Consider the following 24,503-nt stretch of genomic DNA (forward strand, 5'->3'; position numbering starts at 1 on the left):
GCCTTTGGTCCTTGGGCTGTGACTCACCTGCCCCCAGGTGGCCCTTCTAGCTGTGTGGTAAAGAAGAGACTGTGGGGACTGTGGGGACCGTCCTGGGAAGGACGGGGAGTGCCCGAAAGCAGCCTTTGCTGCCCCAAGAGCTAGGTTCCCATGACCCTTACCCCTTCGGGCCCTGGGGCCTCGGGAAGGTCACTTCCCCCAGCCTCAGTTACCTTATGCATGAAATGGGTGGAAAATAGTGCTGATGTTAAAGAGGAGTAAAAAGACAAACATGTAAACCAAGTAAGCACGGAAGTGTGTAAAAACAGGTAAGTGCTTAACAGTGGTCATTATTCTAAAGGACACACCTTTTTTATTATTTAAATTCAATTTAATTAACATGTAGTGTATTATTAGCTTCAGAGGTAGAATTTAGTGATTCTTCAGTTGCATACAACACCCAGTGCTCATTCCATCAAGTGCTCTCCTTAATGCCCATCACCCATTTACCCCATCCCCCCACTCCCTCCCCTCCAGTGCTCCTCAGTTTGCTCCCTAGAGTTAAGAGTCTCTTATGGTTTGTCTCCCTCTCTGTTTTCATCTTATTTTATTTTTCCTTCCCTTCCTCTATGTTCATCTCTTTTGTTTCTTAAATTCTACATATGAGTAGTAAAGGTGTGTCCTAATATAATATGATTTCACTCATGTGAGGTCATACCCTTATTTTTAAGGAAGTAGCTGGCCTGGAGAAAGCATGTCCTGAAATGGGATGAGGAGGGGTCAGGGTCTCATCACTAGAGGGGACCGCCCCTCCTCCTTGAAGCAAATGCCTCCTGCCAGTCCCACGTGGGTGTCACTTAGTGGCTTAGAACACAGCTGGCTGTTGATTCACACTTGACTGTCAATTTCATGCCTCTGTTGGATCAAGTCAAAGGTAGGGTCTTGAGTCTATTCTCAGGGTGTCCCAGGGGAGCTGAAAATGCCACAAAGCTACTTGAGTCACGGATTTGCAGCCACTGTAACATCGCTTTTCTAGACTATCCGACAGATGCAGTCAAGGAAACTCGTGACTCTTGAGTTAGAATTTGGGTTGTTTTGTTGTTTTTTCTTTTTTCAGCCAGAAAAAGAGCTCAGAGAACCCCAGACTCACTGCCAAGCCTCACTGCTGTACACATCGTACCAGAAAGGCCAGGTCAGGGCTTTCGTGAGCTCCCGGGTGTCTGTAGCCTTTTCCTCGAAAAACAGGGCTTTTTCTGCTGAATGCTGGATGGCCCCGAGCCCTTCTATTTCTTTTTGCTGTCATGAAAAAAGGAAAAAGAGCAGGCTGCCTGAATTTGCCTCCCAGCTCTGATAACTGCGACCTGTGGGACCCAAAACAAGCCCCCCCAGCTTTTCTCTGCCTCAGTTTCCTTATCTGCAAAGTGGATGGTTGTCATGACTATGGGAGTTAGCACATGTAAAACCCTTGGAATGGGGAGCACCTGGGTGGCTCAGTTGGTTAAGCATCTGCCTTCAACTCAGGTCATGATCTCAAGGTCCTGGGATCGAGCCCCACATCAGGCTCCCCACTCATCGGGAGCAGGGTTGGGGGAGTCTGCTCCTCCCTCTCCCTCTGCCCCTCTCCCGACTCATGCTCTCTCAAATAAATAAAATCTTAAAAAAACAAAAAACAAAATAAAAAAACCCACCCCGCCTTGGAACGGGACAGGGCACACTGCTGGTGCTCACAGATGTCATCCTTATTACCGGGAAGCTATTCTATCAGTCAGTCTTCTCACTGTGGGCCAGTAGATTCTGGGTTTGGAGAGTCACACAGGAAATGGAATGATGGGGAGGATTATTTGGGAGACTCAGGATTGACCAATAAATCCAGAGAAGCAGGGCAGAAACAGAAGCAGGCTAGGGGCTTTCAGGCAGCGGAGACAGGATGGTAAACTAGGTGCTCTGAGGGGCCCTTCCTAGATAGAGCAGAAGTTCTGTGCATTGCTGGGCGTACAGTATGATGCTCTCCAGGAAAGCCTGCATACGTGACATCATGGGCATGTATATGTCACACACAGGAAGGGCTGCTGCCTGAAGGAGTGACACAAAAGGTGGGGGGAGGGGGCAAACACCATCATCAGCAGTCAGCGGTGAAGGGGCTTGCGATGAAACCAAGACTTGAACTTTAAGCTAGACCGTGGGAAGGGGCTCCTGTGGTTCCTAGCACCCCAGCTCCCAGCAGAAGCGTATGCAACTTCTCTTGAAGATTTAAACCCTCAGATTTCTTCACAAACTAAGATCAACTAAACAGTAGTTTCCATTCAGATATCACCAAATACATAAAGAAATGAACAGCTTTGAGGAAAAATCAGCAGAAGCAGATTTAGAATCTCAAGAATGTGAGATCCTAAATCATCCTGCTAGACAGCATCATAAAATAGCATAACTGCAAAATATTTAAAGAAGATGGAATCACAGAAATGAGACTCTCAGAAAAAGAGACTATCAAAAGATCAGGTACATTGAAAAAGGCAGTAAGAGGTCTTATAGAAATTTTAAAAAATTGTTGAGGTGAAGAATTCAACAGATGGTTTATAAGGCAGTTTAGAATTGTGCTAAGTGAAAGATGCCAGTCACCAAAGATGACAGTGTAGGATTCCATTTCGATGAACGTCCAGCTGAGGCAAATCTGTTGAGACGTAAAGTAGGTTAGTGGTTGCCGAGGGCAGGTGAGGAGGAATTGGGGGAAATAGGGAATGACTGTTGATGGGTACAGGGTTACTTCAAGGGTGATGAAAAGATTTTAAAATTGATTGGGGTGATGGCTGCACAACTCTGTGAATATACTAAAAATCATTGAACTATAGACTTCATTTTTTTAAATTATAGACTTTAAATGGGTGAATTGTGAAATATACACATAAATATACATACGTATGGCAGCTCAGAGACAGATGAAGAGAAAATTAGTGAACTAAAAGATAGATCTGAAGAGGTTATTCAAAGGGCAGCTTTAAAAAATGTGGACAAAGAAGTGAAAAAAGAAATTAAGAAATATGGATAATAAAACAAGGTATTCTAACATAGGGCTAATAAGAGTTCCATGAGGAGAGACTAACAAGAATGAAAGAGAAGCCATAGTTGAAGACAATGACTGAGACGATTCCGGAAGTGATGAAAGACATGACTCCACAGAGATAAGAGGTACAAACTATACCAAGCAACGATTAACAAAATCCACACCTATGCACACAGTAAAACCGCACAAAACCAAAGACACAGAGATCTGAAAAGTTGCCTGAGAGAAAAAATAGGCCACCTGCAGAAATTGGCCATATGATGAGAGTAAAATTCTCTAAAACAATAGTAAAAGGCAGGGAACAGTGGAATAGTATCTTCAAAACGCTGGGGGGGGGGAATGTCAACCTGAAATTGTCTTTCAAGAAATTATTTTTGAAGAACAAGAATGAAATGAAGACATTTTCATAAAAATAAGCACCAAGAGGGGCACCTGACATCCTGACGCATGGAACCCCACCCTGCCCATCGCCTCATTAGCATAACAAACACACTCCTGCCACTCAGGACAAAAAACAGATATATTCCTTCTTATACGACAGTTCCCTGTAGAGGTTTCTGTCTAGGGAGAGGAGGTAGCCCTTAAGTAAAATCATTATAACTCAAAGCAGATTCTGAGAAGTGCTACACTAGGAGACACCCGGAGGGGGAAGGGATTGACTTCATTCTGGAGAACATATGAAAGAAAAGAACCTAAAGCCAAATGAGAGAAAACTGCCCCCCACCCCCACCCCAGTGGTCTCTGGGATGGCCATGTAGTGGATGTAGGATGAAGGACAGGCTAATTTCTGGCAAGTGGGAATAAATTCTCAAACCACCATGTGCTGGGTACCACACGGGACACTTTAGGCAGAGGAGCTGTGGAGTTCTTCCCTCAGTCCAGAGAAATTGATATTTATTCCTGTCTTGCAGGTAAGGAAATGGGTGCGCAGGGAGGCTGAGTATCTGGCCTGAAGACACATGGCATCTAGATTCCAGTCTTAGGTGGTCCTGGTGAGCAGTCCAGGTTCATCCCACTCGCCTCTGTCTTCCCCTGGGGGAAAAGGACATCTGGTTCAGAGGAGGAGGACCACTTCCAGCACAATAACGGCTTATAAACTTTCTAGAACTCAAGAAACATCCAGACCACACTACCCAATGACTCCTGGGTGAGCAAAGTGAGGAGATTCACCCAAATGCCTTAGCCTTACGGCCATGTCATCATGGCTGACCCTCTACCATGAGCTCATCTCCACCCCCTTTCCAGCTCTCCCACCAGCACCTGAGACACAGACAAGGCAACAGGTTGCTCAGTCTCCTAGCTCATGAGGTACTACAGTGGTGATGACCTAAACAGAAGCCGCCCTAATTGCTGATGAGGAAGCGAGCCCAAGCCTGGCTCCCAGCACCCATGGCCACCCCCATTTGCTTCCTCCACTGGTCCCTGCTCTGGGTCTCTGGTTTCTGCTCTGCTCTTCTTTCTGGCTTTTTTTTTCCAGGGCAGAGTCACTTGTGATGAATTTAGAGGGTCTCTTCACTCTCAATCCACAGGACCATTCTCACTTCCTGGGCCACCCTGGGTCATTCTGTGGCTTCCACCAACATGTCTGCAGACTCTACTCAGTGTTAGACTTTCTCATTCTGGTTTGGGATCACGTTGATAGTGTCCACTGAAGGTACCAACAGACTGCCAACAGGACATCCTTTGCAGAGCTAATCATTTAAGCGGCCATATTAAGGCAGAGGTCCAACCTGAATAATGTAAATATGTTTGACCCATTATACAGATATGGAAACTCAGATGGGTGAAATAATGCCCAAAAGGGCATATAGCTCCCTAGGTCAGTATAAGTACCACACCATCTGTGGGGACCTCTATCAACATGTCCCTATCCCCACAGAGGACCTAGCCTGAAGTATGTGTTCCAGTGGCTGGATACATGAATGAATGCTATTCTTTTTCCCTTCCCTTCTCTCCCTTTTCCTTCCTTCCTTCTTTCTTTCTTTCTCTTTCTTTCTTTCTTTCTTTCTTTCTTTCTTTCTTTCTTTCTTTCTTTCTTTCTTTCTCTTTCTTTCTTTCTTTCTTTCTTTCTTTCTTTTCTTTCTTTCTTCTTTCTCTTTCAATATTTTATTTATTTGAGAGAGAGAGAGAGAGAGCACTAGTCAGGGGGAGCGGCAGAAGGAGAGGGAGAAGCAGGCTTCCCACTGAGCAGGGAGCCTGATGCGGGACTCGATACCAGAACCCCAGGACCATGACCCAAGCTGAAGGCAGACATCCAACTGACTAAGCCACCAAGGCGCCCCGGTGCTATTCTTTCCTACCCCCACGCTCTCCCCTAGCAATGGCAACCTTGTCAATATCAGGGGAGCTGTTCAATGAGCACTTACTCCGTGGCAGGTGTCGTAAGTGGGCATTATGGAATCACAGGGAGGAAAAGGAAGTCTTATCGCCCACTTACAGCATCTCACCTCTAAGAGAGGTGAGCTGTTAACAAATAATACCTTGAATGCGTTTTTGTTATCGTTGCTCTTAGAAGTTTTTACCCAAGTCAGCTCTACATCCCACGTGGGGCTTGAGCTCATGACTCCGAGATCAAGAGTCGCCTACTCCCTGACAGAGCCAGCCGGGCGCTCCTTGTTGTAGCTGTTCTTAAATGGGAGAAGAGTGTTTTTAAAAGAAGGAAAATATAGAAAAATAATATAAATGCTAGAAGTCCACGATGAAAAGAGGCATTTCCTACAAGCTCCCAGAAGGGAGACTTAATGCTGTTTTATCAATAGCATGTGCCGAAGTGTTTTAACATCGCGCTGGCCCGCGGTGGGTGCCCCTCCCTGTCCGTAAGGTTTATCTATGGCCTTATGAATGCAAGGGCTGCAGCATTGTCTCCCGGTGTTTGGACACTTTAATTTTGGAGCCGGGACCACTTCACATTCTTTCAAAAGGAATTAGGTCCTTAACTCTTCTACAAGTGCCTGAGCCTGGAAAGGCAACAAATAAAACAAAAGTTTTGTAAATCACATCCTGGGTCAGCTGGGCCAAGACATTATGTAACCGCACATAAGATAAACCCAGCCTGGGTGGCCAGAGGGTCAAGGCTCTTGCCAGATTTCATAAATTTGATACAGAATAATTTCTCTTTACTCCAAAGACGAAGTGGCATCGTGCCTTCATTACATGTTGCTTTAAAAAATCATAATAATAAAAAAGTAAAGGGCAGTGCGTCAGAAGAACTCAAGATGCACCACGCCAGACGGCATTTTACCGTGAAGGGTGGGACCCGCGCCACCCACGCGGGGACAAGCAGGGGACTGTTCACTTTTCCAAGTAAAGGTCAATTGTTTCTTTGATTCATCTGTATCTTCTTTGTAGGAAGGCCTTGATTCATCTGATAGACTGCTACTTCATGGATTATTATTTTTCTTTTAAGATTTTATTTATTTATTTGAGAGAGAGAGAGTGAGGGGGAGGGGCAGAAGGAGAGGGAGACACAGACTCCCTGCTGAGCAGGGAACCCAATGTGGACTCGATCCCAGGACCCCGGGACCCCTGAGCCAAAGGCAGATGCTTAACCGACTGAACCACCCAGGCACCCCTTTTCTCGTGATTTCTTACACCTCCTCTCTTCAGTCTGATGACTGTGGTGTGAACCCATTGTATTGGTGGGAAGAGAAGGAGCTGTGTTCCTGCACGTGCTGGCCCCAGGACCTCATGGAACAGGACTGTCCCCGCATTCTCATTTCACAGTGGCACAAGAAGTCACCAGAATAGGGGGCAGATGTGAGCGCATGGCAAGGAGCCTGGGTCGTGGGCAGAAGGCATTGAGAGCCCCCACAGGAAGCTGGGTTGCAGAGAACCCCCTGGATGAAGGCGAGTAAAGAGAAAACCCACGCATTGGTGGATTTTCCATGTTCATGAAGAGTGTCTCCTATGGTTTCACAGCCCTCCCCATAAATACCACGCTGTTATTAAACAACCAGGGAAATGCATTTCGTCTGCTTACTTGGGGGAGAACTTGCCATTTGCAGACAAGTGAGTCAAAGATTTAGTTCTTGCTAAACCCTAAATCCATTCCCACATTGACAGGAGGACAGACCTGAAGACCCAGAGCAAGATCTTGCAAAATGACACCAGCACTTTCCTAGGACCTATCTGTGCGTCCCCCGACCCCCCGCCCCCCCCCCCCCAGCAAAAGCAGCATCTTCAACTCTTTCCCAGTGGCCAAAGCAGAGCAGACTCTCTGACTTCTCTCCTGTCTGTTTAAATAAACTTTTTACTTAAAAACACATTGAGGCAAGGGGTGCCTGGGGGGCTCCATCAGTTAAGTGTCTGGCTCTTGATCTCAGCTCAGGTCTTGATCTCAGGGTTGTGAATTCAAGCCCTGAGATGGACTCCTTGCTGGGCATGGAGCTGACTTAAAAAAATGAAAAAATAGGACACCTGGGTGGCTCAGTCGGTTAAGCGTCTGCCTTTTGCTCAGGTCATGACTCCAGAGTCCTGGGATAGAGTCCTGTGCTGGGCTCCCTACTTAGCGGGGAGCCTGCTTCTCCCTCTCCTTCTGCCCCCTACTCATGCTCTCTCTCTGGCTCTCTATCTCAAATAAATAAATAAATAAAATCTTAAAAAAATAAAATAAAAAACCACATTGAGATGTACAGAAAAGTTGTGATGATAGTACAGAGAGTTTCCATATATTCCACACCTACTTTCCCCTCTTATTAACATCTTACGTCAGTATGATACTTTCGTCACAATGAATGAACCAACATTAACATACCATTAACTAAAGTCTATAGTTTATTCAGAATTCCCTAGTTTTCACCTAATGTCCTTTTTTTGTTCCAGAAGCCCATCCAGGATATGACATCACACTCAGTCTTCAGGTCTCCTTAGGCTCTTGGCTGTTACAATTTCTTAGCCTTTCCTTGTTTTGTGGCTTTGATGGCTTTAAGGAGTACTGGCCACGTATCACACTCTGCCTTCAGTTAGGATCTGTCGAATGTTTTTCTCATGATTAGACTAGGATTATGGATTTGGGGGAGGAAGAGCACCAGAGGTCAAGTGCCATTCTCTTCCCATGATGTCAAGGGCACATCAATATGACTGATCACCACTGATATTGACCGTGGTGACCTGTTTGTCAGGTTCCTAACTGTTAGGTTGCTTTTCCCCTGAACTCCCTTCCCGTATCATACTCTGGAAGGACAGTGCTAAGCCCACCTTTGGGGAGTAGGGAGTGACACCCCCTTGAGGGCAGAGTATCTGCATAAATTATTTGGAAGGCACCTGCAAGCAAGATTTGGCTCTTCCCTCCCCAATCTATGTATGTATTTTTTAATCATTTCTTTACATTGGTATGGACTCCTGGATAGTTATGTTATACTATGGTTTGTTTCCTTTCAAAAGTCCACGTTCTCTCGAAACCTTTCCCACCTCCTTTACAATCCCTGATCCCTGAGGCCCCTCTCCTCCAAAGGAAACGCACAGCTCCCTATTTCATTTTCCACCATGTGCTTGGCTGTACTGGGTTAAACTAAGGCACATGCTTTTTAAATAACTGCACTACTCTTATGTAGAAGTCTGAGCATGTTCTCCTGTCCTCCTTCACATTCACCCATCATATTTTATTGATGCAAAAAACCACTTAAAAAAAAGAAAAGCACTTGGGCATCCTCCAGTTAGATGAATCTTCCAGTCAATTGCATCTGACGCTTTGCCATAGTTGAGCAGAGCTTTTGCTTTCTTGCTGGTTCATCCGATGATGCTTGGCGTCCTGTCTCTGAGGCTTCGATTTGATGAAATTTATCATGTCCTTTCTGGATTACACATTCTATCGGCACGGAAAGCACTCTGGCCTGTTTATCTTGCTTTGTAGAGTCTAGACCAGAACGTCGAGGGGATTAATGCTGTATTTGTGTGGCGGTAACTATGATGAAACTGTATCCTGCAACACACACAGCCCAACACCAGGGGAATGTCGGCAAACAAGCAGGACCCTGGAAATCATGCTGCTTACTCGCGGCCGCCCGGTGTCGGATTTGAGGCGCCTTTTCATTCCGGCGAGGGACAGAATTTGGGGAAAAACTAACAAAAAGCTCTTGGACCTACTTTTTCTGTTCTCCACCCTCACATCAAGTCACATGATAAGCACAATACAAATCTTTTTTTTAAAAGATTTTATTTATTTATGAGAGAGAGAGCACGAGCTGGGTGAGAGGCAGAGGGCGGAAACAGACTCCCCGCTGAGCAGAGAGCCCGATGCAGGGCTCGATCCTGGGACTCCAGGATCATGACCTGAGCCGAAGGTGGATGCTTAACTGACTGAGCCACCCAGCACATTACAAATCTTAAAAATAATGTCAGCATGATATCAGGGATGTGCATCCAGGATTCCAGACCCATGGGGGCCCTTGTGAGCTTGCAGGCTGAGAGGCAGTTTGAGATGCCCTGGATCAGGTCCCGGCGCTGCACTGACATCTACAATCGTGAAGGATTACGCTGCTCCCCTGACCAGCCTCAGTAAGGCTCGACTCTCCCAGCCCTGGCCCCATGCTCACGTACACACTGCACGTTCTCTCTAGGCAGGAGGGTGTGCTGAGGCCGTGTTTCCTGCCTTGCAGGCCTTTGCAAAAATATCCAGACAGGGGCTCATGAACCCAAAGGATCTACGGCAGTCAAACTTTAGGCACTGTGTCCCCCAGGGGTGGGGAAATATTTGGGGAGCCACAGGATGCATTTCGGGTATCCGTCCTCAGGCTGCTGGGGTCACCCTCTTTTTTGCCACTTGTAAAATTATTCCTGTCTTTTACCCGTCTTGGTAACTGTGTTCGAAGAGGTCAAATTTGGAGTGAGAGAGCCATTTAGCAATTACGGAAAAAGCCGCCAATTAATCGAGGTCAGTTAATCCAGAAGACATAACAGCCCTAAACATGTATGCCCCTAATGACAGCACTTCCAAAATGCATGAAGCAAAAATGAATAGAAGTATAAAGAAAACAGAAAAATCCACAATTTTAGCCAGAGATTTTATTTTACATATTTTTTAAGATTTTATTTATTTGACAGAGAGAGCACAAGCAGAGGGAGTGGCAGGCAGAGGAGAAGCAGGGCACCTGACTAGGGGCTCAATCCCAAGACCCGGGGATCATGACCTGAGCGGAAGGCAGACAACCGAGTGAGCCACCCAGGTGCCCTTAGTTCGAGATTTTAGTACCCCTCTCTCAATAAGTGATAGAATGCAGACAGAAAATCAGCAAATGTACCTAAGACTCAAACAAACCATCAGCCAACTTGACCTGATTGACATTTACACAACACTCCACCCAGATCAGCAGAATACACACTCTTTCAAGTGCATACGGAACATTTACCATACATTCAAGATACACCATATCCTGGGCTATAAAATGAGTCTGAAGAAATTCGAAAGGTTCCAAGTCATGCGAAGTATGTCCCCTGGCCACGGTGGATTTAAATTAGAAATCAACAACAGAATGATGCCTGGAAAATCCCCAAATATTTGGAAACTAAATGCCCTTTTAAATAAGCCATGGCTCAAAGAAGAAGTCAAAAGCGAAGTTAGAAAGTCTTTGGACACGAATGAGCATTAAAACCGAGCATGTCAAAGCTCACAGCGTGCTGCTAATGCAGAGCTTAGGGGGAAATTTGTAGCCCTGAACGACAGCACTAGTAAAGACGAAAGGTCTCAAATCGATGACCTCAGCTTCTACTGTAAGAAACTAGAAAAAGAAGAGCACATTAAACTCGATCTAGGAGGAGAAAGGCAATAATAAGATCAAAGCAGAAACAGTGAAATAGAGAACAGAATGCTAACAAGGAAAATGCAAGAAACCAAAAGCTGGTTCTTTGAGAAAAATCAATAAAATTGATAAATCTCTAGCCAGACTGATCAAGGAAAAAGAGAGAGAGAGTGAGAAGGAGGGAGGGAGAGGGAGACAATGATTTCTATTAATTTTCAAGCTCATTTACCACTGCCTGGCTTCCAGCCTTGGTTCCACACGCAAACTGCTCCCATCAGTCACTAAGGCCTCTTTTTTTTTTTTTTTTGCCAGTTTGCTTGACTTCTCTGGGGTCCTAATAATCTTTGTGGTGGATACCGTATGGTTATTGTTCCCAATGTATTGTTCCCTCCCTCAAGCCCAGGTCAACCAGGTCCTCCTTTCCTCTCCCCGTCTTGGCTTAAAAGGCAGCTGTGAGCATTCAACCAAATACAATAACCTGTGAAGTCTTAGTTCAGCTCATAGACATCACATAAACATTGAATCATGAGCTTCCCTTAGCAAGACCCTCTTTCAACTGGCTTGCCATCCTTTGACGCCTGCCTCCAGAAAAACCTGGGAGTCACAGGTGTCCCCACCTTTTCTCCTGTTCCTTGGGAGACATTCACATTTTTTTAAAAAAGATTTTATTTATTTATTCGACAGAGATCAAGACAGACAGTGAGAGAGAGAACACAAGCAGGGGGAGTGGGAGAGGAAGAAGCAGGCTCATAGAGGAAGAGCCTCATGTGGGGCTCGATCTCATAACGACGGGATCACGCCCTGAGCGAAGGCAGACGCTTAACCGCTGTGCCACCCAGGCGCCCCGACATTCACATTTTGATGGCGCTGGGTTTGCAATACAGCCTTTATGTGGGAATGACTGCCATCCATGATGACTTCTCTTCAGGATCCCTCACATTCTGAGACACTCTCAGTAAACCAGCAGCTCAGACACTGTTCCCTTTTGGAGTCTCTTGCCCTCATCTGAGAAGAGGACTTCTAGATCGTGATGCCATAAAACACCAGAAGACTTTCAGATATGGAAAAGAGTAGGCTTCATTACAATCCCCACGTAACAGGGGCACTGGGTGGCTCAGTTGGTTGAGTGGCTGTCTCTTGATTTGAGCTCAGGTCATGATCTCAGGGTCCTGGGAGGATTCGCTCTCTCCCTCTGCCCCTCCTTCTGCTCACTCACGTGCTCTCTCTCTCTCAAATAAATAAATAAATATTTTTAAAAACTCCCCACGTAATTATTAGCCCTGTCTAAAAGATGGAGGCATCAGCCTGAGCTATGTCACTGGGAATTCAGTCTGTCTTCAGTTTGCACTTCTATCCAAGCTAAACAATGTTGGTGGTGGAGCGAGACGGCGAGGTCCATAAATTTTTTTAAACTATGGCAAAATACATATAATAGTCGATTTACCTTTTAATGCTTTGAAGTGTACAGGTTGATGGCATTAAGTACATTCACATCATTGTGCAACCATCACCATGATCCAGCTCCAGAACTTTCCATCATCCCAAACAGAAACTCTGTCACCATTACACAGTAACAACTCATCTCCCCCTCCCTCAAGCCCCTGGTCACCACCATTCCATTTTCCTTCTCTATGAATTTGACTATTCTAGTTTACCTCCTATGAGTACAATCATACAATAGCTGTCCATTCGTGTCTGGCTTCTTTCACCATGAATCTTTATTTCTGCTCACATTTGCTACTGAACTTGGCCACTTCCCCCCGACCCCCCACCCCCATTACACTGTTCCCAGTATCTGCCCGACTTCCCCCTTGTCTGTCCCAGTCCCCAGTTTGTCATGAGCACCTCGCACAGGCTAGAACACGGTAGGAGCAAAAGTTATATATTTGGAGGAATATCATTGTTAAAGAAAAGTTACATTCCCAAGGAAGCAAGAAACACACACCTTAGTTTTATTTTTTATTTTATTTTATTTTTTTTAAAGATTTTAAAAAAATTTATTTATTTGACAGAGCCAGCCAGCGAGAGAGGGAACACAAGCAGGGGGAGTGGGAGAGGAAGAAGCAGGCTCCCAGTGGAGGAGCCTGATGTGAGGCTCGATCCCAGATCACGGGGATCATGCCCTGAGCCGAAGGCAGATGCTTAACGACTGTGCTACCCAGGCGCCCCTCACACCTTAGTTTTAACACGTGGTGTTCTTTTTTCCAATTCCACACGAGCAGTAGTTACACAAGACCTCCAAAGACCACAAGGAAGCACAAAGGAAAACAGATTATAACGCACACCTAACGAAGCAGTATCGTGTGTGCCCTCCCAATCCTTACTGTCATGCTGTGTGTTGGGTTCATATTGCTGCACATCGAAGCACCCCAGAAGTTACTGGTATCAAACAACCGCCGGTTTGTTATCCCTCCCAGTGCTGTGGGACCGCCAGGCTCAGCTAGGCAGTTCTTCCGCTGATCTTGCTTGGGTCTCTCATTGGTTGCATTGAGATGGAGGCCAGGGCAGGATCATGGAGGCATGACTGGGGTACTGGGACAGCAAGGCCTCTGTCCTCTCCACATGACGTCTCCCCAGTAGGGTAGCCAGACACCAATGGTATAGGTCAGGCCCTGACCCAGCTGAATTCTCTTAGTTAAAATGAGTCACAGGCCAGCTCAGACTCATGGTGGGAAGAGGAAATGACACCAGGGCATGAATATTAGAAAGTGCATGTCGCTGGGAACTGTTTTAGTCAGCTCAGGCTACTGTGAAAGGATACCATAGACTGGGAGCTTAAACTTGACCACTCTCTCACGGTTCTGGAGGCTGAAAGTCCGAGATCAGGGTGCCAGCAAGGTTGGGTTTTTGATGGGGGCCCTCTTCCTGGTTATGACCTCACCCAGACTTTCCTTCAGGCATGCAGACAGAGTGTTAGTCTCATCCTGCCTTTTTAAGGCCACTAATGCCACCATAGGGGCCCCACCCTCATGACCTCATCTGTACCTAATTGTCTGCCAAAGCTCCACCTCTAATTACCATCTCATTGGGGGTTAGGGTTTCAACATATGCCTATTGAGGGACACAAACATTCAGTCCATAGTGGGGCCCATCCTAGAGCTTCTCTACCACATGAAACAACATTACCTCTCAGAAGAGATATACCAACTCCCCCTTCAAGCAACAGAGAATGTGAGTGTGGTCGCTTCATACACACCCCACACTGGATGGAGGGGAAAGTGTGAGGATTTTTGAAACTTTTGCTGGCTTGATTAGCGTCACATTGTTATGTAAATCATATTAAAGCAGCACTCTCAGATCAAGAGGCAAGAAATTCATGGGGCGCCTGGGTGGCACAGCGGTTGAGTGTCTGCCTTCAGCTCAGGGCGTGATCCCGCCTCCGTTATGGGATCGAGCCCCACATCAGGCTCTTCCGCTGGGAGCCTGCTTCTTCCTCTCCCACTCCCCCTGCTTGTGTTCCCTCTCTCGCTGGCTGTCTCTATCTCTGTCGAATAAATAAATAAAATCTTAAAAAAAAAAAAGAAATTCAGTAATGTGGTGGGATACAAAATCAATGCTCAGAAATCAGTTGCATTTCTATACACGAATAATGAGACTGAAGAAAGAGAAATTAGGGAATCCATCCCATTTACAATAGCACCAAAAACCATACGTTACCTTGGAATTAACTTAAACAGAGACGTAAAGGACCTATATTCTAGAAACTATAAATCACCCTTGAAAGACATTGAGGAAGACATAAAAAGATGGAAAAATATTCCATGCTCATGGATCGGAAGAATTAACATAGTTAAAATGTCCATGCTACCCAGAGCAATCTACACTTTCAATGCTATCCCGATCAAAATACCGATGACATTTTTCAAAGAACTGGAACAAATAGTCCTTAAATTTGTATGGAACCAGAAAAGGCTCCGAATCTCCAAGGAACTGTTGAAAAGGAAAAACAAAGCTGGGGGCATCACAGTGCCGGATTTCGAGCGGTACTACAGAGCTGTGATCACAAAGACAGCATGGTACTGGCACAAAAACAGACACATAGACCAATGGAACAGAATAGAGAACCCAGAAATGGACCCGTGGCTCTTTGGGCAACTAATCTTTGATAAAGCAGGAAAAAACAACCAGTGGAAACAAGACAGTCTCTTCAATAAATGGTGCTAGGAAAATTGGACAGCTACATGCAAAAGAATGAAACTTGACCACTCTCTCACACCATACACAAAGATAAACTCCAAATGGACGAAAGACCTCGATGTGAGACAGGAATCCATCAAAATTCTAGAGGAGAACATAGGCAGCAACCTCTACAACATCGGCCAAAGCAACCTTTTTCATGACACATCTCCAAAGGCAAGAGAAACAAAAGATAAAATGAACTTATGGGACTTCATCAAGATAAAAAGCTTCTGCACAGCCAAGGAAACAGTCAAAAAAACTAAGAGGCAGCCAACGGAATGGGAGAATATATTTGCAAATGATGCTACAGATAAAGGACTGGTATCCAAGATCTACAAAGAACTTCTCAAACTCAATACACGAGAAACAAACAAATCAAAAAATGGGCAGAAGATATGAACAGACACTTTTCCAATGAAGACATACAAATAGCTAACAGACACAACATGAAAAAATGTTCAAAATCATTAGCCATCAGGGAAATTCAAATCAAAACCACACTGAGATACCACCTTACGCCAGTTAGAATGGCAAAAATAGACAAGGCAAGAAACAACAATTGTTGGAGAGAATGTGGAGAAAGGGGATCCCTCCTACATTGTTGGTTGGAATGCAAGTTGGTACAGCCACTCTGGAAAACAGTGTGGAGGTCCCTTAAAAAGTTAAAAATTGAGCTACCCTATGATCCAGCCATTGCACTACTGGGAGTTTACCCCAAAGATACAGACGTAGTGAAGAGAAGGGCCATATGCACCCCAATGTTCACAGCGGCATTGTCCACAAAGCTAAATCGTGGAAGGAGCCGAGATGCCCTTCAACAGATGACTGGATTAAGAAGTTGTGGTCCATATATACAATGGAATATTACTCAGCTATCAGAAAGAATGAATTCTCAACATTTGCTGCAACATGGACGGCACTGGAGGAGATAATGCTAAGTGAAATAAGTCAAGCAGAGAAAGACAATTATCATATGATTTCTCTCATCTATGGAACATAAGAACTAGGAAGATCGGTAGGGGAAGAAAGGGATAAAGAAAGGGGGGGTAATCAGAAGGGGGAATGAAACATGAGAGACTATGGACTATGAGAAACAAACTGAGGGCTACAGAGGGGAGGGGGGTGGGGGAATGGGACAGGCCGGTGATGGGTAGTAAGGAGGGCACGTACTGCATGGTGCACTGGGTGTTATACACAACTAATGAATCATCGAGCCTTACATCGGAAACCGGGGATGTACTGTATGGTGACTAACATAATATAATAAAAAAACATTAAAAAAAAAAAGAGTCAAGGATCAAGGTCAATGAAAGGAGTGGAGAGGTGTCATGAACTCAATTCCTTTGAGTTTCTTGACTGGTCACTTTGTAGATACTGAAAATAATCCCGATAATACTAGATTGCATCTGTATGTTTGGAAAAATTGTTCCAAGTTTTTTACAGTTGTGGATCCCAAGCGGTATGGCTTGTCACTCATAACCAATAGATCGCAGGGGCCAAAATAGCTCTCACATTCGATTTAGGAAAATAAACTGAAAATAAAATTACATGGAAACACCTTCCTTGCTGATTTGGACGACAAAGATTCCTGGTTCCCTCTTCAGTGTGTGTCCGATAAGGCGCTGGTCACTCAAACCTTCAGATTTTGGTGATTGGAAACATGGTTTGATAAAATTCTGGAAGCCTAAGTAGGCAGATTATCGTGTTTTGTTTGGAATAATCCTGCAATCCCACTGAAGAACCCCACCATTGGGGATCTGTGGGTGATGAGGTTGTGGGATATAACTGAGGTTCAGTGGGGTGGAGTCCAGAGCTGACAACCAAGAAGGAATTCTTGAGGTGTCTTTGGTGCAAAATGGTGGCGTTTGAAAGCACTGGGACAGGACTGGTGGGCAGAAAGAGCTGCTGCCCCGGGGTTGTGGGGGTGGCTGATTATACACTATGGGGTTGGGGGAGGTGAGGAAAAAGGGAGGTTTCAAGAGGGTTTTTCTATGTTAAAGAAGAGTCACAAGATACCGGAGGCCTTGCCATGGTCGAGTTAAGTTGTTTTCCCCTCTAGCCAGGTATTACATGAAGATAGTTGGGAACTTCCTGGATTCCTAGAAGTATCTGTCTATGGTCTGCAGGCTCTAAGACATTTAGTTGTATTTTATTCCCTTCTAGAAACTAGGTTAGTGACAGAAATGCTTTGTTCTTGTGAACTGCTAAGACATTTGCAAACTGAGGGAGACTTAAGTCTTGCAGGATTGTGGTATCTGTAGGTTAACTTTCTTTGTCCTTTAGGGCAGCCAGGAGTGCCTGAGGAATGTTCTGTACATCCCAGGGGGAAGGGTTGCAGGGTGTCAGCTTCTGCTTTGTCCTCAGCTTGCCTTCCGTTCCCTCATCATGGGGACACCATTCAGAGACAGGCGGGTCACTCTTTGCTTGATTCCAGAACATCTGGGACACACCCGCATGCCGACTCCTGTTTAGAGCCTCGGCCTCGGTCCCTGTGGTGCAGGCCTTCTGTGTCAGGACACAGACCAGAAAGAAGTCAAATCTAAGCAAGACAATGTCAGCGAGTGCGAAGGGCCACCAAGCATGAAGCTCAGGTGACACGGTGGGTGGTGCCTGGGGAGCTCCTCCCACAGACGTGGGCCGGAAGACTTCTCTGAGTAGGTGACATTTCAGCCAGGACCTGAGTGACGAGGAGAAGCCGCTCTGGAAGTGTTCCAGGTGGCGCGGCACCTGCTGGTAATCCGTGGGTAGCATCATCGTGGGACCACAGTACCTGAGCTGGGGAAAGAGGCAGAGGGGAAGTGGAGGCGGCCTGTCTGTGCCTCCACTTAACGACCCAGGTTCCTTTGACTATGAGCTTCCAGCTAATTAGAGACCAGACGTGCCAGAGGAGTGTTCTTGTGGGACGAGATTACTTGGGGTAAACTGTTCCGCTCTGTCATTCATTGGGAAAAAGTCACGTGAGCTGAATGGAATGAGGGAGCGTTTCCATTCTCTTGCAGAGACAAAGTTCCCATTGAGCGGCCTCAGGGAGTCTGGAGGCAAATTGATACTCGGAGAGCAATTCATTTTGTAAAATGGCTCTCTTGCCAGGGCTACGTGACTGAAGAAGTACCCCCCTCCCAACTCTGGCCCCCATAGCCTCCCCACAGCCACCCAGAGCAGGAAGTCCCACCCTTCCAGCTGGAACAGCCCTCCCGAACACCCTTGACTCCACTGTTATGGGTAAGCTTCGGCTCCTGGCTGCCAAGAAGACCTGCAGCCTCCATAGGCCCCGGGCGGGGATGGAGGTGGGGTACCCAAAAGCCTAAATCTGCCCAGGCCCCTGGGTGGGGACTGGGACCTCCCAAGAGCTGAGGGGCACTGTTGACAGACCATGAGGGTGTGGCGTTATTCTTGGGACCAAACCACTGGAGATGCATTCAGCCAAGTCTAATGGCAACAGTGCCCACCGACCTTCCTTTCTGGCAGACTCCCCACTGCTAGTCTTTGGCTAGACAGAGAGGATGATTGCCTCCTGTCCTTTCTTTTCCCCATTCAGTCCTGTCCAGTCATCATGGGCCCAATGCAGCTGAGAAACTTGTAAGTTAAAATGCAATATCCCTAATATGTAAAGAGCTTCTATGAATAGAAAACAAAATGGTGAATAATGTTATAGAAAAATGGGTCAAAGATGTGAAAGGACACTTTACGAAGAAAGGAGTATAAATGGCTCTCAACCACGTGAAAGTATGTTCTAACTTGTTCATACAAGAAAAGCAAATTAAAACTACACTAAGATCAGATTGGCAAAAATCCACAAGTGTGACAGCGACTCTGAGAGACTGTGAGGCTGATGGGCATTGTCACGCTTTGTTAGTGGGAATGCAAATGGTACAAGCCTGATGGAGGGGAATTTGGCAATACATCGCAAAGAGACATATGCTTCCAGCCTAGAATCCAGCAAATTCCTAGGAAGCTCTCCCAAAGATACACTGGCAAATGTAAGAAAGACATATGCACAATGATGGGGAAATTATATAGTAAGAATGAGGGGTACTGAATAAATGTTCCATATTTGTTTATGATAATAAAAAGATGGAAGGATAAATCATAAAATTAAAAAATGATCTCCTATGGAGGGGAAGAGACTGTATTTCTCTGAGAAAAGCTTGTTTTGTGGATTTAACGTTGAAACCATGTAGAGTATTTTGCGTACCAAGAAAACAAAATTACATTTTTAAAAAGCAACCCATAGAAATTAAAAACAAATTCAGTTAACAAGCCTCAAAGTGTATCTAGTTAGTGACGTGATCACACAGAGAGAGTGGTTTTGAGACACAGCAATTTACTTTAAGGATAAAAATAAAAGCAAAAAAAGAAAATCTTCAACTTTTCAGTAATGATATTGTTGGAAGTGGAGTTAGTAGTAGTATTCTAAGATCTCGGCATAGAGAGTGTGGGATAAAGTAAAGTGTGCATTCAGGGATATTCAACATCTTGACCTCCTGGACGTTGCCAGTAGCTTTCCCCAAAACACTGAAAACACCCCGAATGTGTCAAATTCGGGGGACACACCACTGTGAAGAGCCAATGCAAGGGGAGCAGTAAGGGCTGTTTTACAGATAAGGCATCTGAGGCTCCTAGAGCCTAGGTCACTCGTCCAAGGTCAAGTGCCTGAGTGCGAGTCCGAGGGGTCATGTCTGGAATTGAACCTGCATCCACCAGGCTCCAAGTCTCTTCTCTCAACTCCTACAATGTCCAGTGTCCTCCAACTTGGCCCTGGTCTCCCCTGCCCCCCTCTACTTGCTCTGAGGACATTTACCCTCCATGGGCATTTCCCACTCGTACTAGAAACAGGGCAGCGCAATGGCTGGTGGAAGGAAGGGCTCAAGAAATCCCGAAAAAGTGAATGAATGAATGAATGAATGAATGAATGAATGAATGAAAACAGAAAATCGTTTTCTTTCCTGCTTGGACCAAAAGCTAGGAGGTAAAAAGAAAGGAGAAATGATTCTTTTTTTTTTTTTTTTAAGATTTTTAAAAATGTATTTATTTGACAGAGAGAGCAAGAGAGCACAAGCAGGGGGCGTGGCAGAAGGAGAGGGACAAGCAGACTCCCCGCAGAGCAGGAAGCCTGATGCAGGGCTCGATCCCAGGACCCTGCGATTATGACCTGAGCCAAAGGCAGACACTGAACCGACTGAGCCACCCAGGCGCCCCAGGAGAAATGATTCTAAAGGAAGAAACAGGACCCAAGAGACCCTGAGAGTCCTCTGTGTCAGGTGGTCCCCAAGACCACCCTCGGGCTCCATAATACACTGGAGTCAGGGCTCAGAAAAGCTGTTATAGTCATGGTTACAGTTTACTACAGCAGATGCTTACCCGACTGAGCAAAGAGAAAGGGGCATGGAACAAAGACCCTGACAGACCAGGCGCTAGCTTCTAAGCACCATCTCCCAGGGGAGTTCTGGGGGTCCGGGTTACTCTCCCAGCAGTGACTTATGACAACAAGTGTGCAGTGTTTGCAATCTGGGAAGCTCATCCGAGCCCTGGTTTTTAGGGAGGGTCAGTCCTATAGGCAGGCAGTGCCCACCTGGCTGACCTCAGCCACTCCGACTCCAGAACAGAAACAGAAACTCTAATTAAGTACATGATGCGATCCAATGCCTCAGGCATACAAAACCACTCTTACCAGGGAGAACATCCCAAGGGCTCAGAGCTCCTTTCCGAGGAGCCGGCCAAGGGCCAGTCCCGAAGACAAGTCTTTCCTGGGAATACGTAGGTTTTCAGCAGCCCAGGCCTGCTGAGACAACCCTTCCTTTCCAGTACCTAAGCAGAGGTGTGCAGCCCCCCACCCCCACCCTGAGGTCATTCCAGTACTTGCTACATCAGCACCCACTTGAGAGTCCAAAATCATTTCCACAGCGGGGTCTGCAAGGTGACCACTGGGCTAGAGGATGACGACATTAGGATTTCCGTTTCTACGTTTTTTAACAATTGTGATGAAAAACATAAAATTAACCATCTCCACCACTTTTAAGTGTACAGTTCAATAATTTTAAGTATATTCATATTTTTTAAAGATTTTATTTATGTATTTGACAGAAAGAGTGAGCACAAGCAGGGGGAGCGGCAGGCAGAGGGAGAGGGAGAAGAAGCTCCCCGCAGAGCAGGAAGCCTGATGCGGGATTCAATCCCAGGACTCTGGGATCATGACCTGAGCCAAAGTCAGATGCTTACCCGACTGAGCCACCCAGGCACCCCAGTGCGTTCATACTGTTAATGCAACAGAGCTCAAGTCCTCTTGCAAGAGTGAAACTTAATACCCACTAAGAGCAACTTCCCATTTCCTCTTGCCCCCCACCCCTGGGGACCATCATTTTACTTTCTGTCTCTACGAGTCTGACTACTTTAGGTCCCACGTATAAGTAGGGGTCACACGAGATTTGTCTTCTTTGGACCGGCTTATTTCACCGAGTGTCACGTCTTCAAGGTTCATCCAGGTTTGCAGTGTGTGTCCGAAGTTCCTTCCTTCTTAAGGCCGATTAATATTCCATTGTTAGGGTGCGCCACACTTCTGTTCATCCATTCGTCCACTGATGGACGTCTGAGTTACTTCCACTTTTGGTCATGGTGAGGAATGCTGCGATGAACATGGGTGTACCGATATCTCTTTGAGATCCTGCTTTCCGTTCTTTTGGATATATACCCAGAAACAGGACTGCTGGGTCATATGGTAATTCTATTTTTCATACAGGCAGGAACTTCTGCACTGTTGTCCATTTTACATTCCCACCAGAAGTGCAAATGGTTACAATTTCTGCACACACTCACCAACACTTTGTTATTTTCTTTCTTTCTTTTTTTTTTTTTATAGTGGCCATCCTAACAGGTGTGAATTTTTATGTTTTTAGTCTACGAAAATACTAAAGAAATTAACCTTGACTGGTATTTCATAGCTAGACTGCTACGGGCCCCGGTGTGTATTTGCGCAGGAAAGTGAATTGCAATACTGCACAAGATTGTGTAAAATGTGAAATAACACATTTTTTCAGAGGGGCAAAGGAACGTTTCACCCTTGGGGTGAGGGATGCCATTGGTGCTAAAGAGGCCCTTCCTCTCTGATTCACTTTAATTTATTACAAGTATTTCAGCCAAGTTAATGGGTTTCAGGATGATATGATCCAGTTTTAATTAAACTAATCTTTCAATTATGATCAAGGAACCTTCACAAATATAATCTGCAAAAACCCACAAATAAAAGATTACATGATTAATGAGAACCTGAGCAAACATGTGAAAGTAACTGATATTCCCCTCCTCCTCCAAAGAGCTCTTCGCCAGCCAAGGTTTTTACATAAAAACAATGACCATCTGATAAGACACTGCCCCCACCCCCAAGAGGAGGAATTAAGAAAACCTTTGGAAATACAGATTTATATCCGCTTAGGAATAATGAAGACTATTTAAAGGGTGTATCATGCCTTGAGACATCAAGATATCAGCTAATGACTCTGTGCGTGTGTGTGTGTGTGTGTGTGTGTGTGTGTGTGTATCTGTGTGCACACTAAAATCTTTTATTAATAGGGGCACATGATCAAAATATTTGGAAACAACTGCTTCAGATAGAGGTTTGGGAATTATAGGGGTCTCTGTTTTTTATTACTGGCTTTTTCAGACCATGACCCACGAGTGTGGAGGAATGACTTAGAGGAGTATGCTGGGACAGTTGTCACATATGGAGAAGGGAACTTGGCATTGTTAAGGAAAAGACAGTGACCTTTTTTATTTTTAAAGATTTTTAAAATTTATTTGAGAGAGAGAGAATACGAGTGGGGAGAGGGGCAAAGGGAGAGGGAAAAGCAAACTCCCCACTGAGCAGGGAGCCTGATGTGGGGCTCAATCCTAGGATCCTGAGATCATGACGTGAACTGAAGGCAGATGCTTAACTGCTTAACCCACTGAGCCACCCCAGTGCCCAGAGAGTGACCTTTAAACAGGATCCCAAGATTTCCCAAATCACTTATGCTTTCCCAAATTACTTAAACAGTTGACCCCACTGTTGTGCTAACATATCCTTCCTGGATATTCCTCCCTTCTTTTAATCGTAGCCTCTCTGGGCCTCAGTTTCTTCATCTGTAAAATGGGGGCATTGTTAGCCTTTCATCAGGAAGGTTCTGATGAGGTGCCAGGCATAATCCCCTACAGAGCAAGCATTCTCCAGGGGAAGCTAGTCTACTGAGCGAACTATTTTTTTTTTAAAGATTTTAGAACCAGAAAAACAGTATATACATACCCATTGTTAAAGTCTTATGAAGAGTATAAAAAGAGATAAGAATTGCCCCTACATGTGTCAATTATACTGCAATAATAATAATAATAATAAAATAATAAAATAATAATAATAATAATAATAATAATAATAATAATAATAAAAGAATCACCCTCTTTCCTCAAGGGATACCCATTTCAGTATGTTTCCATTTCCATGAATGGCTACAGGAAATAGTCTGAGATCCTGATTTTTTTTTTTTAACTTATTTCTTCTCAGGGGTTTTCCTGTCAATAAATTCATTGAGAGAGGGATGAAGAAAGGGAGGGAGGGAAGGAGGAAGGAAGAGAGGAGTGTCTCCACACATCTCCAAGCTTCACTCTTGCTTTCCCTGGCAGGATCCTGTTAATCCTCCAAGCCCTGGTCAGAGCCCCCTCCTCCGCGCAGCCCTCTCAGACTGCAAATCCATGTGCATGGCTTAACATTTAGAGCAGCCTTTTACAGCAATGAAGGAGGTCCCATCTGACTGTGGTTTACAGATGAGGAAACTGAGGCTCAGCAAGTTTCAATGACTTGCCCAAACTCAACACAATTGGGAATGGAAGAGGCAAGATTTGGGCTCCTTCTATCTTACCCCTGGGCTTCTGAAGCCCAACCCAGCCCTTCCTGCCAGGATCCTGTCATCACCTCCCGTTTCTAGTCCATGTTTCCTCTAAGAATGTGACCCTCCAGGACATGCTGAACCCAGGGCAGAGGACAGCGCTGGCTGTCCGGGAGTTTTGCCTGAATGACTGAATGAAGAGACACATTCTCGCTTGCTGGTACTAGCCCCGAACTCTCATCTGATAGCGGAAGCAATCACATTTTGAAAAAGCAGCAACTGTTTTTACAACACCAGTTGGTGCCACAGCCTCGGCGGATTTGAAAAAATTCAGAGAGCAACTGGTGTCTTTTTCTCTTCCTTCGGTTCCCTTTGTTAAACTGCCATGTGTTCCTGGGGACCAGATTTCAGGAGACGTGGAGCCTGGAAGAAGTGGGAGAAGGAGGCAGAAGGCGGGCTCCCCACTTCCCCAGGACCTTTGCAACTGGTGGGGTTCGGGCTTTTTTGAGGGTTTATGGGCCCTGCGTGGGCACTTGTGTCGTGCTGCGCCTTGTCATTCCTCTGTCTGGCCCAGCGCCTGGGATGGCGCCATGGTGAGCGTGGTCATGCCAGGCTCTGTCTCTCTCCTCCTTGAGCAGAAAACACAGTGCACTTCTAGTTGGGAAAGTGTGCCAGTCCGGGAAGCACGAACCCCTG

At 45.6% G+C, this 24,503-nt stretch overlaps 1 protein-coding gene across 7 annotated transcripts in view; it reads left to right on the forward strand.

The window, feature by feature from the left end:
• PGPEP1L (pyroglutamyl-peptidase I like) overlaps positions 1-24,503 on the forward strand; it is a 36,878-nt gene that overhangs the window by 5,129 nt on the left and 7,246 nt on the right. The gene's annotated exons all lie outside the window — the stretch shown is intronic.

The sequence above is a fragment of the Ursus americanus genome, chromosome 28, assembly GCF_024610735.1.
Source record: "Ursus americanus isolate L20-20 chromosome 28, mUrsAme1.1.p, whole genome shotgun sequence".
In the NCBI taxonomy this organism is placed as follows: Eukaryota; Metazoa; Chordata; class Mammalia; order Carnivora; family Ursidae; genus Ursus; species Ursus americanus.